Genomic DNA, 14,784 nt, shown 5'->3' on the forward strand with positions numbered 1-14,784 from the left:
TTGAATTATAGTTAATCTTAGGGTATAAAGGTTTTTGTTTCTGTTGTTGACAGCAGGCCTGGACTGTGCGTGCCAATATCTTCTCTGGTTTTTATGTCCGCTAAAAAAGTAAGGGGGCTGATTACACTTGTTATTGATCGGTTCAGGCAAAAATAAGCTTGCACACAAAATGGCTGACATAACATGGTGAATACCAGATGACAGCAAATTAACTACTGCCAATTTTGGGGATCTGTTGCCCTTACAAGGGGTGACTAGAGCTGGCAGTGATGGAATCAATGTGGGCGTCTTGCTGCCCTCCTTTGCTGCATCTCTTGGTTGATGAAAACAATACAAGCAAGGACACACAGATGGAAATTAATTGAAACTACTGCAGGTCTCAGCAAAGCCTCAAGCTGAGAGCCAGGAATGATCAAGGGGACTTGGAGAGTGACTCACGCCTACAGTTCTGGAACAGCTTTGATTTCATATACAGTCGGCTACACATCCCTCCGACAAATATAAAAGGTAGTGGGTGTTGGTAATGAGCGGAAACATGATATGTGAAATAATATGCAAATACTTTTTTCTAGAAGCCTATGACACAGGGGGCTTATAGGTATATATAATGGACACATACAAAGTAATGCATTTGAGAGAGACAACAAAAGGTGTTTATATATTACATTTGCAAAATAGCAACATCATTTTGGGGTCGAAAATATATAATACACTTTCTTTTTTTAGCAGGCTTATGTGTAATTGTGCAAACATGTCTGCAGTGATTATGTCAACTCAATGAAAGAGTACATTTTCATTTTGCGTTTCTAAATAGTTTTTTGATTGAAAATTAATTCAAACCACATGTGGATTAATTACCACCACCATACCAAGTATCAAACACTAAAGTTGTGAGTATCATATTGGACATTGTCAGCTTAAGGTTGTCTGTATGTTCTGATTTTACTTCGTTATATTTTTAGTATGTAAGAATTTTGTTTCATGGCTCAATCATTCATATTTTCACATGCACATCCCAAGGTCCTAAATGCTTTTTGGTTCCAGTTAGGAGGATTGACTAAGATTGCTTCTACAAATAATACTTACTTACTTGTGTCTCTCCAAACCATGAGACACTCACACTGAGGTTTAAATGGGCGTGTCTCCAACACTAGCCACCTGTTTCAGATTGCACATGCAATCTTCTTTAATGACCTGCACCTGTTGTCTACTCTGCACACATGAATACACTCAAATGGGTAACTTAAAAAAAGCTCAATTGTATTAAAGTTCTTTTTGTTCATCAGATAGACTCGTGGTTTCGATATACCTGCTACTCCATAGGTGTGTCTAAAAGTAGAAAAAAACAAGTAAAAAGGATATTATCACTACTACTAATAGTGACAACTGAATATATATATATATATATATATATATATAAACACAGAAACATGTGTGTTACAGAGAGGGGTATGAAGTAGTGATGGGCTGATAATCATGCAGTTTATAAACAATGCCAGGTTTCATTGAGTGTGTAGATCAGAGCCGAATATTTTCAAAATGAAGACACTGGGTCATAATACAGCATGACCTGTGTAACCCATAACTAGTATGAATATATTAAAAGTCATCTTAAAAATGAATGTTAGCAAAATACGTATTTTAAGAAGGAGGAAAAAAATCAAAGCATGTCAGAAAATTAAGACTAGTGCTATGCATATATGTTTAATAACAAAGCTTGACTCCTTGCTGGATTCACTGCGATTTTTATTTGTCTTTATTTTCCAAACTGTGATCTCACAAAAGTGAGATTCACTTTATTGATCCCAAAAGAACAAAGCACGTCCACCTTCTTGGTGGTTTGAAAAGCTAGTGTGAGGTGGATTGGGGTTCAAACAACGTAAAGGTTTGATGTCAGAATTCAGGACGAGTTGTCAGATTGATACTTTCCACTACAGCCAAAATGCATTCCTGTATTGGCCAGCGAAGAGACATGAAAGCCTTTTTACATCCGTTCTTCTCTGTTCTCGTCAGTGGAAGCTTTGCACGAATCCTCTCGATTACCATCGCTCACAATTTCTCTTTTGTTTTTCCTCTCGTGTCCCCATTCAATCCATTTTCATTTCCCCCCTTGGTTTCTTTTTACTGCTGCTTTCATGGAAACCCTATCTCTCAATCTCCCCCAACCAGCAAAGCTACACCCCTTTTTAGTCTTTTCAACAACTCACTGTCAAGAACTGTCTCCCTACCTTCACCTGTCTGTCATCAGTCTTTCTCTCTTTTGAAAATCCATTGTACACCCGCCACACATATCTCTTATTCAACTTTTTTCCTCCCTGCTGGTTGTTTCTTTTATTTTTTTTTTCATTTTTCAGCTGAATTCTTTAAAAAACGTATGCAGTCCTTTGGCTCATCCTCCCTTCCATTCTTAGAAAGACCCTCTGTGGACCAATTAAGTCGGTCTTGCTTGATGTCTCTTCCAACCTTTTTCACTTTAGATGCTTGGACAGTTCAAATAGTTCAAGGGCGAGTTGAGACTCACATGCTTGAACACAAGATAGATTTAATCCCTGTGTTATCGAACCGTGCTGGTGTCTGGATCATTCTTTTGCTAATGGACTGACCTGACTGTCAGCAAAACATGGACGGAGAGAACAAAGCTAGACACTCAAAAATAACGTGGGCAAATTTCATTTGGCTTTCATCAATGCAGAAAGCAATAGTGGTGAAAAGTCTGAGTATAAAAAGATGCACAAACACAGCAGGATCTGTTGGTTGAAAAAGCAAAAAAAAAAAGAAAAGAAAAACTCTCCGGGCGTATTACACAACACACCAGGGTACTGTCACATTTGTGTGCAGCCTCATTCTACTGCAACACTGGCACTGCCACTGATGTCTAATTTACAATGCTAAAAACACTGATGTTTTTTTACCTAAAGCTGGAATGCTTTCAGAAAGCAAGCTGATGAGATTTAGGTATACATGCATAGCATGTCAACTTTTCTATTTGTGCTTGACCACAGTTGTGCATATTTAAAAAGGTGTAGGAGACAATCCTGTTGTGTGTTTACTGAAATAACCAAACACATGTGGCATATTAAGATGCTGATTATAAGTGATTTTTGCCCAGGTGTGCCTTATCTTGGCCAAAATCAAAGGTCATTCAAGTTTGTCACCAGGACATTGAGTTGGCAGACAGGATCATAGCTGACCCCTCTTGCCCGGGACACCACCTGTTCCAACTGCTCCCGTCCGGCTTGAGAACCGAGGTCGATACTGATCAGAACATCCTGGTTCAATAACTCATTCTTATTGACTCTTTTAATAATGTCTGTTCTATTTTTTACATCTATTTTCATTTTATCCATATTATTTCATTGTTATATTCTGTAATGCCAGCACAACAAATTCTAGTGTTGTGTTCACACAGTATTCTGTCACATTCGGGTCCAATAAGTTTGATTGATTCTGATTCTGATTCTGAAGTACGTGGAGTTTGACTGTAGTGTCGCATTCAAGGAGTGAAATGTTTCATTGAGTTTGTAGATGAGAGCCAAATTTTTTATTGCAGACAGTGTCATCCTGTGGCCTTTTAACATCCTGACATTGAATCATGATTCAGCTCCAACAACTAAATGCATCATGAGGCCTCATTAACCCACTAGTATAAACTGATCCAGGGCAACCCAGACATACTAATCACATCAGGTCTTGATGTCGTGATTCTCTCAAGAAAATCTTGTGCACAGATCCTGGCATCCGTACATTATTATACTCCTTAATCAACTTGATGGTTGCGAGTAATTATGTACAAGTCGATTTTCATTCATCTGGGGAGTTTGTAAATAGCGTTTTACCCTTCATCTGAGCGGATTTTAAAGTTCAAAATAAAAAATAGCTATATATTTTTCTTTGGGGAAGACATACATGCAAAACAAATAACTGTTGGGAGTTGGGGTTGCTGGTAAATGGTGCCGAAATGGGCCCCAGGATTTTATCACAATATATAGTCATCAAATGCCAATAAATGCCACCAATAAAATACACACGTGTGTGTTATTTGATATATAACTACGACCCAACAACCACCACGGACCATCAATTGACTGAAGAACACTGAAGTCAGCAAACCACTCACCCGCACCATGCATCTGCCATCTGCACTGTAGAGTGTGGACGGCCTCTCTCCATAGTGCCATATGCCATTGAATACAAGCATTTGCTTACTCACATGAGTAAGATCCACGAAAAGCAGTCAGTTCTAGACCCCCATAAGGATGACCAGCTTACCTTTGGTTATGCGAACCGATTATGTCAGCAGCTGCTGGGATGGATGGTCTTGCATGACTCTTGGAAGATGTTTGATGTTCTGTAAGCGCAATTGGAATCCAAATTCTCTGGCTTGTACAGAGATTGCTGTAGTCAACATGTCAATTGCACACTTCCTTGGGCCATATGTGGTTTGCCTTTATCTGTTGGCTGACTCTGACCAACCTATTCATTAAACAAGCCGTATTATCAGCGTTTTTATTAAAGTGATAGTTCACCCAAATTTCAAACTTCACTCTCTTTCTACTCGCCCACATGTCGACAAAGGTTCGGGATTATTTTCAAGGTAATCCGTTCCTTTTAGAGTTATAGACAAAAATGTATGTTCATTTTAACGTAGCAACTTGTGCTTGGTTGTCTTTGACTTCATCTTTGTCCAAAAAGACACATTAAAAATCATGCAAATATTTCTGTGGTAATATGAAGGCAAACCAAAACAGATTATACTGAATAATAAATAAAAATAAATAATATAGATATTCAGATCAGAGGACATTTTTGAAGTCATGTAGTGAGTTTAAGCATAATTAAATTCTAGTCTAGTTACCTCCACAGACAATAAGTGGTTATCATGTCTTTGGCTTTAAAGTTTCCAACATTCAAACACTTTGCAGGCTATCAATAATAACTTCCTTTGACTTTAAAAGGTTTTATTTATGAGCCCACGCTACCACAAAATCACCGCCTGCTCCTTCAGAAGCAGGAAACTTTATTTTTGTTGGTCTTGATGTTAACACGATGCTCATCCTTTTATGACACCAGAGACATTCCCGCGTCGCAGTAAAATAACCCTCTGTCACATGAGATGGGAAAAAGCTACACCTGTAACCTCTGTAATGTCCATCTTGTATTAAACCTTAAACAAGGACAGGAAAGAATTGCCTTTTAAACTTAAATAGCTAGTCTTATTTATTTTTTCTTAGATGGACATTCAAGACGACTAACATAAAGGCATGGGAAGTGTGTTTTCTTACCAGGGTGAAAACAAAGACAACTGAGCCCCAGTCGCTACATTAAAATGGACTTAAATTTTTGCTTACAACTATAAAATAGAGCGTATTACTCTGAAAATCCCCAGCCCTTTTTTTTTTCGAAACGAGGGTGAGTAGAAATAGAGAGAAATTTTAATTTTAAGTGAACTATCACTTTAACTACATCTACCAGGTGGATGTTTATTGTTGGCAAAGGTAAAGCTCATTTAGATTTTAACAGATTCATGAACATTTGGGAGAAGTAGTAGAAAAAGTATTGTTTGTTTAGTACACCAACATAGATTTGGTCAGTGCACTTTTCCTTTTCACTGTTAAAAATAACTATCAAAAGACAAGTATTCCCTTTCTTTATTCACCAAAAATAGGATGGACCAAACAATCATATCCTGTTTTGGAGAAATTACCCAACCAAACCAGTTCTGCACACTGTGAAATAGCAATGTGGGAATTGGATATTTGCAATCTCACACTGAAGTTAACATCAAAGATTTGGCCCCTTATTAAAATAATGAGTCACTATTATATTTAGTTTTTGAAGTTCTAATCCCAGGACCGGCATGATGACACACCGGCTTCACCTTGGAGTTTGTTTGATTCATTTTTGTCTCATTTTTTTTGTCATTAGTCAAAGCAAAGGGTCAGAAATACAGCATAGGGTAACATAACAGCACGCACTAGGAGACAAACACACCCCCACACACAGGCCATCAGCTTAATTACTAGTGACATAGTGAGAGCAAAAGGAAACAGCTACAGCTACGGTCAGTTCCACTGTGGTGCACCGATGGCATTATGCCCTGTTTATGCATTTATCACACACACGCACAGACACGGAATATATCTACATCCTTCTCACAAAGCATGCATCAGTGTGAAGGGAAAATAAGCATCTGAATGAAAACTGTGCAAAACACACAAACATGCACACTTTGAGACTTAAAATGAAATTGGTTAGTAGCGGTAATTCAGCAGGAGAGTTGGATCCACTTGTGCAGGGGTAGAGATAAAAACAAAGACCTGTGCTCTCTTTTCCATGGGCAGTCATAAACAAACACACTGAGAAGTTGTTCCCAGCCCAGAGCAAGCGCACTCAGACCGCTGAATCTATTTATTGGATCTCTGTTTTGACAGGTTGATCTTTGGAGCAAGGCAGTTATGACACAGAGAATATTTAAAGTAAGCCAAAAACAAACTAAGGTCAAATAAATATGATGATGTGTCTTGAAAAACTAGAAACTGAAGTTTAACAGGGAATTATTTGTTAATGCCAGGACATGGTTCTACGTCATTGGTGCTCCGCCCTCTAACGGCTTCGCTATTGGTTTACCCCGAGGCACCGCCTCGTCTCTGAGAAAGCTTAATGAACTCGCCACCCAGCAGGGGGCAGTCCACTTCCTATAAAGGCGGAAGCACCCGCCGCACTTTCTCCATTTTCAACTCAGCGAGAAAGCTCCTGGATACAGCATGACGGACGTGAGCATGAACGTTGACGTAGATGTGTCTTTGTGCCTGACGTGTGACACCCCCCTGGGGAGGGGGGACACGCATGCTCTCTGCTTCGTCTGTCTAGGCCCGGATCACGCGTTTGCGGATTGTGGGGCCTGCCGTATGCTTCCCGAGGAGGTCCGTAGGAGACGGGGAACATTCGAGGCCCGTCGGCGCACGCCGCATCCTCCAGTCAGGTCGTGGGTCGACTACGATGAGGAGGACGACCGGCGGTGTTATGAGGCGGATCCGAGCACCCTGTTCGGTTCCGAGCCGGGGGACGTCGAAGCGGTCCGGGGAACCGGGCCGGTTCCTCGCTACCCGCTTGACGTCCTGCCGCGCATATTCACCGCCGCGGCGAACCGCATGGAGGTCGAGCTCCCCCCCCGCACCTCCACTCGCGCCACCACCGTTTACATGCGGAGTGAAGGTCGGGCGGAACGAAGCGCGCAGGCCTACGGTTCCGGGGGTTGTCTGTCCTAAACTGGACGAGATCTGGGGCTACGCGCTGCGGGGGTCTGCCTCTCCCATGGTTTCAGAGCCTCCCGTAACACACTACGGATCCTATTGCCGTGTGGACGGGGTGGACTGGCGGCGCGGTGTCCCGGAGCCCTCGGATACGGTACGTGCCGCCCTCGACCAAGGAGCTCGACTTTGGCCAGGCCACCCTGTAGCTCTGCCTAGAGCTGAAGAGCTGACGGCGATGTTGTTTAACAGATCCTATACGGGGGGGGGGGCGCAGGTGGTCTCCCTCGCAAACAACATGGCTCTCCTGTGCGGTGCGCTCGACAGGCTCACCGTGGACCGAGACGACCTTGGACCTTCGGAGTTGGAGGAAGTCAAGGACTCGGGAGCTGCGCTCCTCCGGATGACACAGGCGTACGTGATCCTGCAAGGGGGACTACGCGACGCTGGACAGCTGGGCCACCGGCACCTGTGGCTAGACCTGGCCACAGCGCTGCCGGAGAGAGACCGGAGGCTCCTCCTGGACGGACCCATAACGGAGGACTCTCTGTTGCGAACACGCACGACGCGCATCTGAGGTGTCTCACGCGCACTTGCGCGCTTCTCCCACAGAGTCGGATTTTATGTATGAGAGTGGGGGTTCTAGTGAATCCAACTCCAGTACATGCTCTGTGGATTCAAGAGATAGAGACGCGGCTTGTGTGATGCCCTTTCGTCTACGGCCTTTGGGGGGCAGGCCGGAGGACAACCCAAGGTTCGCCAGGGTTGCGGTTCTGACAGAACATTATTCGGCTTGGAGTCGCCTGGTTTTACTTCTGGGACCCACTTGGCTGGGGGGAGTAATCAGGCGGGGCTATGCGCTACAATTTGCCCGTCAACCCCCGCGTTTTTCAGGGATTCTCTGGACGCGTATGGCGGAGCAGGAGAAATTATCCTGTTTGAGAAACGAGGTGTCTACTCTGCTGCAGAAGGAGGTCGTAGAACTGGTCCCTGCAGCCGAGATGATGACAGGGTTTTACTCCCGGTACTTCCTCGTGGCGAAGTAGACCGGGGGCTGGAGGCCCATTCTGGACCTCAGCTATTTGAACAAGTTCATAGCTACCCGCCCGTTTCGCATGTTGACGGTCAAGAAACTGCTTTCAGGTGTAAGTCCAGGAGATTGGATGACATCTATCGACCTGACCGACGCGTACTTTCACATTCCGATAGTCAAGAGACATCGAAAGTACTTGCGTTTCGCCCTCGAGGGTCGGGTGTTTCAATACACTCGACTCCCGTTCGGCTACTCTCTGGCACCCAGGACCTTCACCAAGTGTGTGGAAGCGGCAGTGGAGCCATTGAGAGTGAGTGGGGTAAGGATCTTGACCTATCTGGACGACTGGTTGATCCTTGCCAGGTCAGAGGCAGAAAGTTACGCTCACACACAGAAGGTGTTGAGCCATATTGCCACCCTGGGGTTCACAGTGAACCTCAGCAAGAGCGCTCTGACTCCAGTTCTACAGTTTGTTTACCTGGGGGTACTGTTGAACTCGGAGGATGGGCTGGATACGCGCGCCTCCCGGACGTGCGTATCCAGCCCATTCTCCGACTGACAACACAGTTGCTGGAAGCTCGGTGTCACGTGACAACAGCAGGCACTGTTATGTCCCTCCTCGGGCTCATGGCAGCAGCCCACACGGTAGTTCGGCTCGGCTTGCTGCACATGAGGGAGCTTCAGAGATGGTTTGGTCGTCTCAAGCTAGACCTCAAGCGGGAAAGAGGTCGGGAAGTGCGGCTTCCCGCTCGGGTTTTGCAGGACATCCAGTTTTGGAACTCTCTAGCCAACCTCAGGCGGAGAGTTCCATTGGGTTGCGTCCTTTGTTACACTCAAGTGTTTACAGACGCTTCTCTGACAGGTTGGGGAGGCACCTCGGGTCAGGCCTATGCCAGTGGGGTCTGGAGCAGTCCGGTGCTCAGACACATAAACTGGCTAGAGCTGAAGGCGATTCACAATGTCCTGCTTCACCTCTCTCCCCAACTGTCACGGTCCAACGTCCTAGTACTATCCGACAGCTCCACCGCCGTGGCGTACGTAAATCGCCAAGGTGGAGTCAGATCCCCAGCCCTTCTGAGTGTGGCAGAGAAGATTTGGCTGTGGGCAGACTGTCACCTGCTTTCGCTCAGAGCTCAACACGTACCGGGCAAGCTGAACGCAGTAGCGGACAGACTGTCGAGGGGGGCCGTCCAGGACGAATGGGGTCTGTCCGAGGCAGTGGCGAGCGAGATCTGGTCTTGGTTCGGTCACCCGGTTGCAGACCTCTTCGCCAGCAAGGAGAACTTCAAATGCCCTCTTTGGTTCTCCCTCAGGGCTTCGGATTGCCCCCCACTAGGCTTGGACGCTTTAGCCCATTCGAGGTGGCCGGTCGGTCTACTGTTCGCCTTCCCTCCTCCGCGGCTCCTTCTCCCCTTGATTCGGAGGTCGAGGCGGGGGGGGGGCTGAGGTTAATACTAGTAGCACCAGACTCCCCGGGGGCGCTCTGCTTCCCAGAGTTCGTGCGCATGGCGGTCGGGGCCCTTGGGGCCCCCAGCCCTGTGTCAGGCAGGGGGGACTCTGACAGCGCCCCCAGTGCTGGGCCGGCCTCTCAAGGTGTGGCTCCTGCACGAGACGAGCTGATCGGGACTTTGGACCCGGACGTTCTCCACACGCTGGAGAACGCCCGGGCTATGCCTCAAAGTGGGGGATTTTCTCCCGCTGGTGTTCAAACAGGTCCTTGGACCCCAGCTCTTGTTTGGTCTCCGCTATCCTGTCTTTCCTGCAACATTTGCTGGATAACGGGCGGACTGTGGCGACACTGAGAGTGTTCGCATCAGCCATGCCATTTGAGGGTGCTTCGGTTCGCGCCCACCCCTTGGTGGCACGTTTCCTGCGGGGTGCCTGCAGGCTTCGACCTCCTGCAAGGCCTTCCAGCCCTCAGTGGGATCTGCAGTTGGTACTGGACTCTCTCCCAGGCCCGACCTTCGAGCCTCTTGACCAAGTCCCACTGGATATCTTGTCTTTCAAGGTATCGCTCCTTCTGGCACTAACAACCACGAAGAGAGCAAGTGAGCTTTGTGCCCTCTCCATTAGCTCCATTAGAGTGTCTTTCCTTTGGCGTCGAGGAGTCTTCGGTGTCTTTGCGTCCTAACCCAGCGTTCCGCCCAAAGATTCTGAGTTCCGGGCGACGACCTTCACGCTGCGGGTCTTTCATCCGCCGCCCCACTCGGACCCGGGTCAAGAACGTCTCCACCTGTTGTGTCCAGTGAGGGCGTTGGCCTGTTACTTGCGGTGGGTGGCCGTGTTTAGGCGCTCTGATGCCCTCTTTGTCTGCCACGGTAAATGCCGACGGGGAGAGGCGGTCTCCTCCCAGAGGTTCTCTCATTGGGTGAGATCGGCCATTATCCGGGCCTACCGAGCAGCGGGTGGATCCGCTCATGGCGGTCTGAGGGCACATTCCACCCGTGGCGTGGCAGCCTCAGTGGCTCTTTTGCGGGGTGTGGCAGCAGAGGATATCTGCTCAGCTGCCTCTTGGGCGTCCACGTCTACCTTTGCTAAGGCCTATCTCCTCGACGTAACGGCCTGATCAGTAGCTCATACGGTTTTGAGCGCTGCTGTGCCCCCCTCAGGGCCCACGGCTCCAGTGGATTTGGATCCTGGGCCGGCGGGGCCCTAGCGATGCTGCTTCAGGAGCGGCGTCCAGCTGGGGGTACATATATCCCGTCAGGCTTCGCCTTTGGGTTAAACCAATAGCGAAACCGTTAGAGGGCGGAGCACCAATGACGTAGAACCCCTGAGTTATCTATCATAACCTCAGGTTCTATGAGTTGGTGCGAAGCCCTCTAACCTCGTTGCCCAGCGGCCGCCCTCCTCGCTGAGTTTCAGTTGGAGAAAGTGCGGCGGGTGCTTCCCGCCTTTATAGGAAGTGGACTGCCCCCTGCTGGGTGGCGAGTTCATTAAGCTTTCTCAGAGACGAGGCGGTGCCTCGGGGTAAACCAATAGCGACTCAACCAATTCGCACCAACTCGTAGAACCTGAGGTTATGATAGATAACTCAGGGGTTTCTTATAATCATCTATTAGGTAAAGCTTATTTATATGAATCTCAAACTATCAGGGGTCAGTGTCAATCCAAGCTAGTATTGGACAAGATGCAAGGGACCGCCTGCAAGCAACCGAGGATGGGGGAGACATGTGGGGTATAAAAATGACACTCACCAATGCACAGAGATAACAAAATATCTCCAGTCTGAAAAAAAGATTTCGGGAATCCGTGTGAAACTCAATATTATAATAAATTGAAAGTTGAAGGAAACTTGTTTTATCAACATTAGGGAATCATTTCAGGGTTGTCTTTAATTAAATGTATTTACTTAAAGATAAACGTCTGATCACCTTTGGGATTTCAAGACCTTCCTGTGGTTGGAAGGTTCTGACCAATCATGGGCCTGCATAGCGAGTAGGAATGTTTAAAGGCTGACAGAACAGCAACAGTTTTCTGCACCTGTGTGTATCAGCCGAGATGAGACTAGTAAATCATGTTTCTTTTCTATTCCTAAGCAAACAAACACTGACACTTTATTTTATTTGAAACCTGTGTTTCCCCCACAAACCTAAATTAGACAACTTTGTGCTCACAGATTCCTAAATGGAGAGACATCTCTGCTCCTTTGTGTCCCTGTCAGAGTCTCCATCTCTGCAGATTGACCTTGTTTAGCATCACACAGGTAAATAAGCTGCCTGCACCGTGTATAAAGTGAAACACGGAATGGAATGATTAAAGTGAACACTGTGAGACACATTGCCATGCAGACACAAAAGACCTCATTTAATGTGTAGTAACACAGTATTTTTTTCAATGTTATTCTTTACACTCCTCACACGCTTTTTGTTCAAAGGTATTGAGTAGACCGGGGGTAATTTCATGTATTAAGAGGCCAAATAATCAGTTGTGACTGTTGTGAAGTGCAATAACTGCTAAAGAAAGACAGGACAATGGCATTAGAAAGTTATTTTTTTTTATAATCTTATGCTTTAATTAGAAAAAAAAAAGTATATATAAAAATAAGGACAAAAAGAGCTACAGCGTAAAAAAAAAACCCAATGCTGTTCGTTACCATATCGACAAGTACAAAATACATACAAAATAAAATGAAAATGTTTCTCTCAATCTATTTTGTGGGACACAATATTTTCACTCAAATGTCTTTATTAGTTTAAAAGTTAAACTGGTATTCAATTTAATTTCTGTTTTTTTTTATAATTTATTTATTTTTATTTATTTACTTGACTGAGCAAAATATATCAACATCAGTGATAAACCATTCCAGGTTGACATCCAACAGGTGTGACAGGAGGGAGTGACTCTTAGACCAGGGCAAGAAGACACCTTAAAATGTGTTATTTTTAATTATTAAGGAGTGCTGAACATTAGCATAAACATTTAAATGAAGCTCATTTTTACTATTATGTTGTTCAGGAAAGTGTACACGCTGAAACAAATGTGGTTCATAATCGCCCTCGTTATTATTTGTGTTTATTTATTTAGTTAATGAATGCCTCTCCCTTAAGAGCATTTGCTATTCAAATTCCATGTATTAGGCAGCAATGTTTGTCATGGCATTTCACCCAATCTTACACCTCAAATTGTTTGACCTTGATTCATTTATTCATCCAGCATGACGTATCAGGAATTTAAACAAGGTGGGATGAATTGGCCCTGAGCTGGATTCCTTTATAATCCAAAAATATCAACACTTAAAATCAGCCCAACTGGCAAACAGTGGCAGCAGCAAACTCTCTGCTTCACAAAACACAAACAATTTATTTCCTGGCGACAGTTTCACAGACTTTAAAGCTGAGTACATCCGAGGGCGTTCATGTGGAAACAGAAGGCAATAAGGCTTTGTCATTGTGGCACATATGATCCCTGTGCTTCTCGCATGCAACAAATGCCAGTGACGGCCCCATTTTGAATTCAAGTATTAAAATGTTTTTGTTTTTTGTTTTTGGAACCCATGACCTGATAGGTAAATCTGTGATCGAAGTGTCCGTGCAGGAAATGATAAGACCATAAAATATAGTTAAGCTGATTTATTAAAAATTGAAGATAATTTTTTGTCCCTGACATCCTTGTTAAAGTTACACACATTTTGTTTTGCTGTTTGTGGGTTTGAGATGTGTTTAACAATAACTTGAATTGATATCCATTATTGATATTTATTAAAAATATTGTTATTTATATTGTTTTTTACAAAGTTTTTTTATAAAGACAAAGCTTTTTTAAGGCTTTAGTAACAACAACATAAAAGGGCTTATAGAAAATAATAGTAAAGAGGAATAAAAAAACACATAGCATACAAGTCCAAGTCATACTTTCACAGCAAGAAAGTTTCTGGTTGGCTTCTTGTTTGAGGCAACCTGTGACCTGTGTGTAAGTGTAGTTTACGGGTTTACATCAGTTTCCTCCCATCGCCCATAAAAACATACATTGTCCATAGGTTTGAGTGGTTGTGACCTTTTCATGTTGTTCTTCACTTTTCGTCTGTAGTAGCTGGACTAGTCTACAGCCCTGCGACCCTGCAAATGATATCAAAGGTAGAAAACTAATAAATCAATGGACATTCACATGTCAAAATGGAAATATACCGTAGGGACAAATTACATTTATTAGCTCTTTATCCAACTAGAAAGGCACTTTACAATAACTATTACTTTCTTACTTACAGGCTGTATTGAAGTGCCTATGTATATAACAATCGCCCTTTGATTACTTTTATTTTGTCTTGTTGTCTTTGTCCTGTTTCCCCCTGATTTGTCAACAGTTAATATGGGGAGGTTGCAGACAGTGGGTCGCAGGATCTCCAAACAGCGAACAGCTGCTGACAATCTGCCATATACTCTGGACTTCCTATGGACCGGCATCAGCTCCTTCACAGTTCTCTCAATTTCATCTTGCCAACACCCCGCTCCAGATTATTGCTCATTTTTTTGGATTCATTCGTTCATCATTCATCAAATAATTTTTAAATAAGTATTACAATAAGTCAATGTTTATGGATACTTCACAATCATTAATATGATTTACATTTTTTCTAAATTGTTTTGTTCAAATACCCTTTTTTAAAGATGTCTGCAAATTGTTGACATAACAAAGAACATAATAAATTCAATAAATTTCCATTCTTGAATTTACACAAAAGAGCAGGCATAAACTTTATGATGAGCTACAGCAGGATCGGAGCTGCCAAAATCCTGTACATTTCTCCCTGTTCACGTTGTACACGCTAATTTGTTCTGCTACGGAACCGTTTGATCAGTTGCACTTGGACTGAGAGAAAGGACTTTTTCCTGCAACGTGTTGACCTTTTTAACATTGCATTTGTTTGTACTCCTCTTTGTTTTGAAATTAAATTAAATGTATATGATCATTTTACCTTGTGTTGTCTCCCAAGTTCCTCGGCCCCCTTGTTAATCTCGTATTGCACTCTCTTATTACACATAGCTTTTCCTTTAATGGTAA

Source organism: Callionymus lyra, chromosome 5 (assembly GCF_982586985.1).
Source record: "Callionymus lyra chromosome 5, fCalLyr1.hap1.1, whole genome shotgun sequence".
Classification (NCBI taxonomy): Eukaryota; Metazoa; Chordata; class Actinopteri; order Syngnathiformes; family Callionymidae; genus Callionymus; species Callionymus lyra.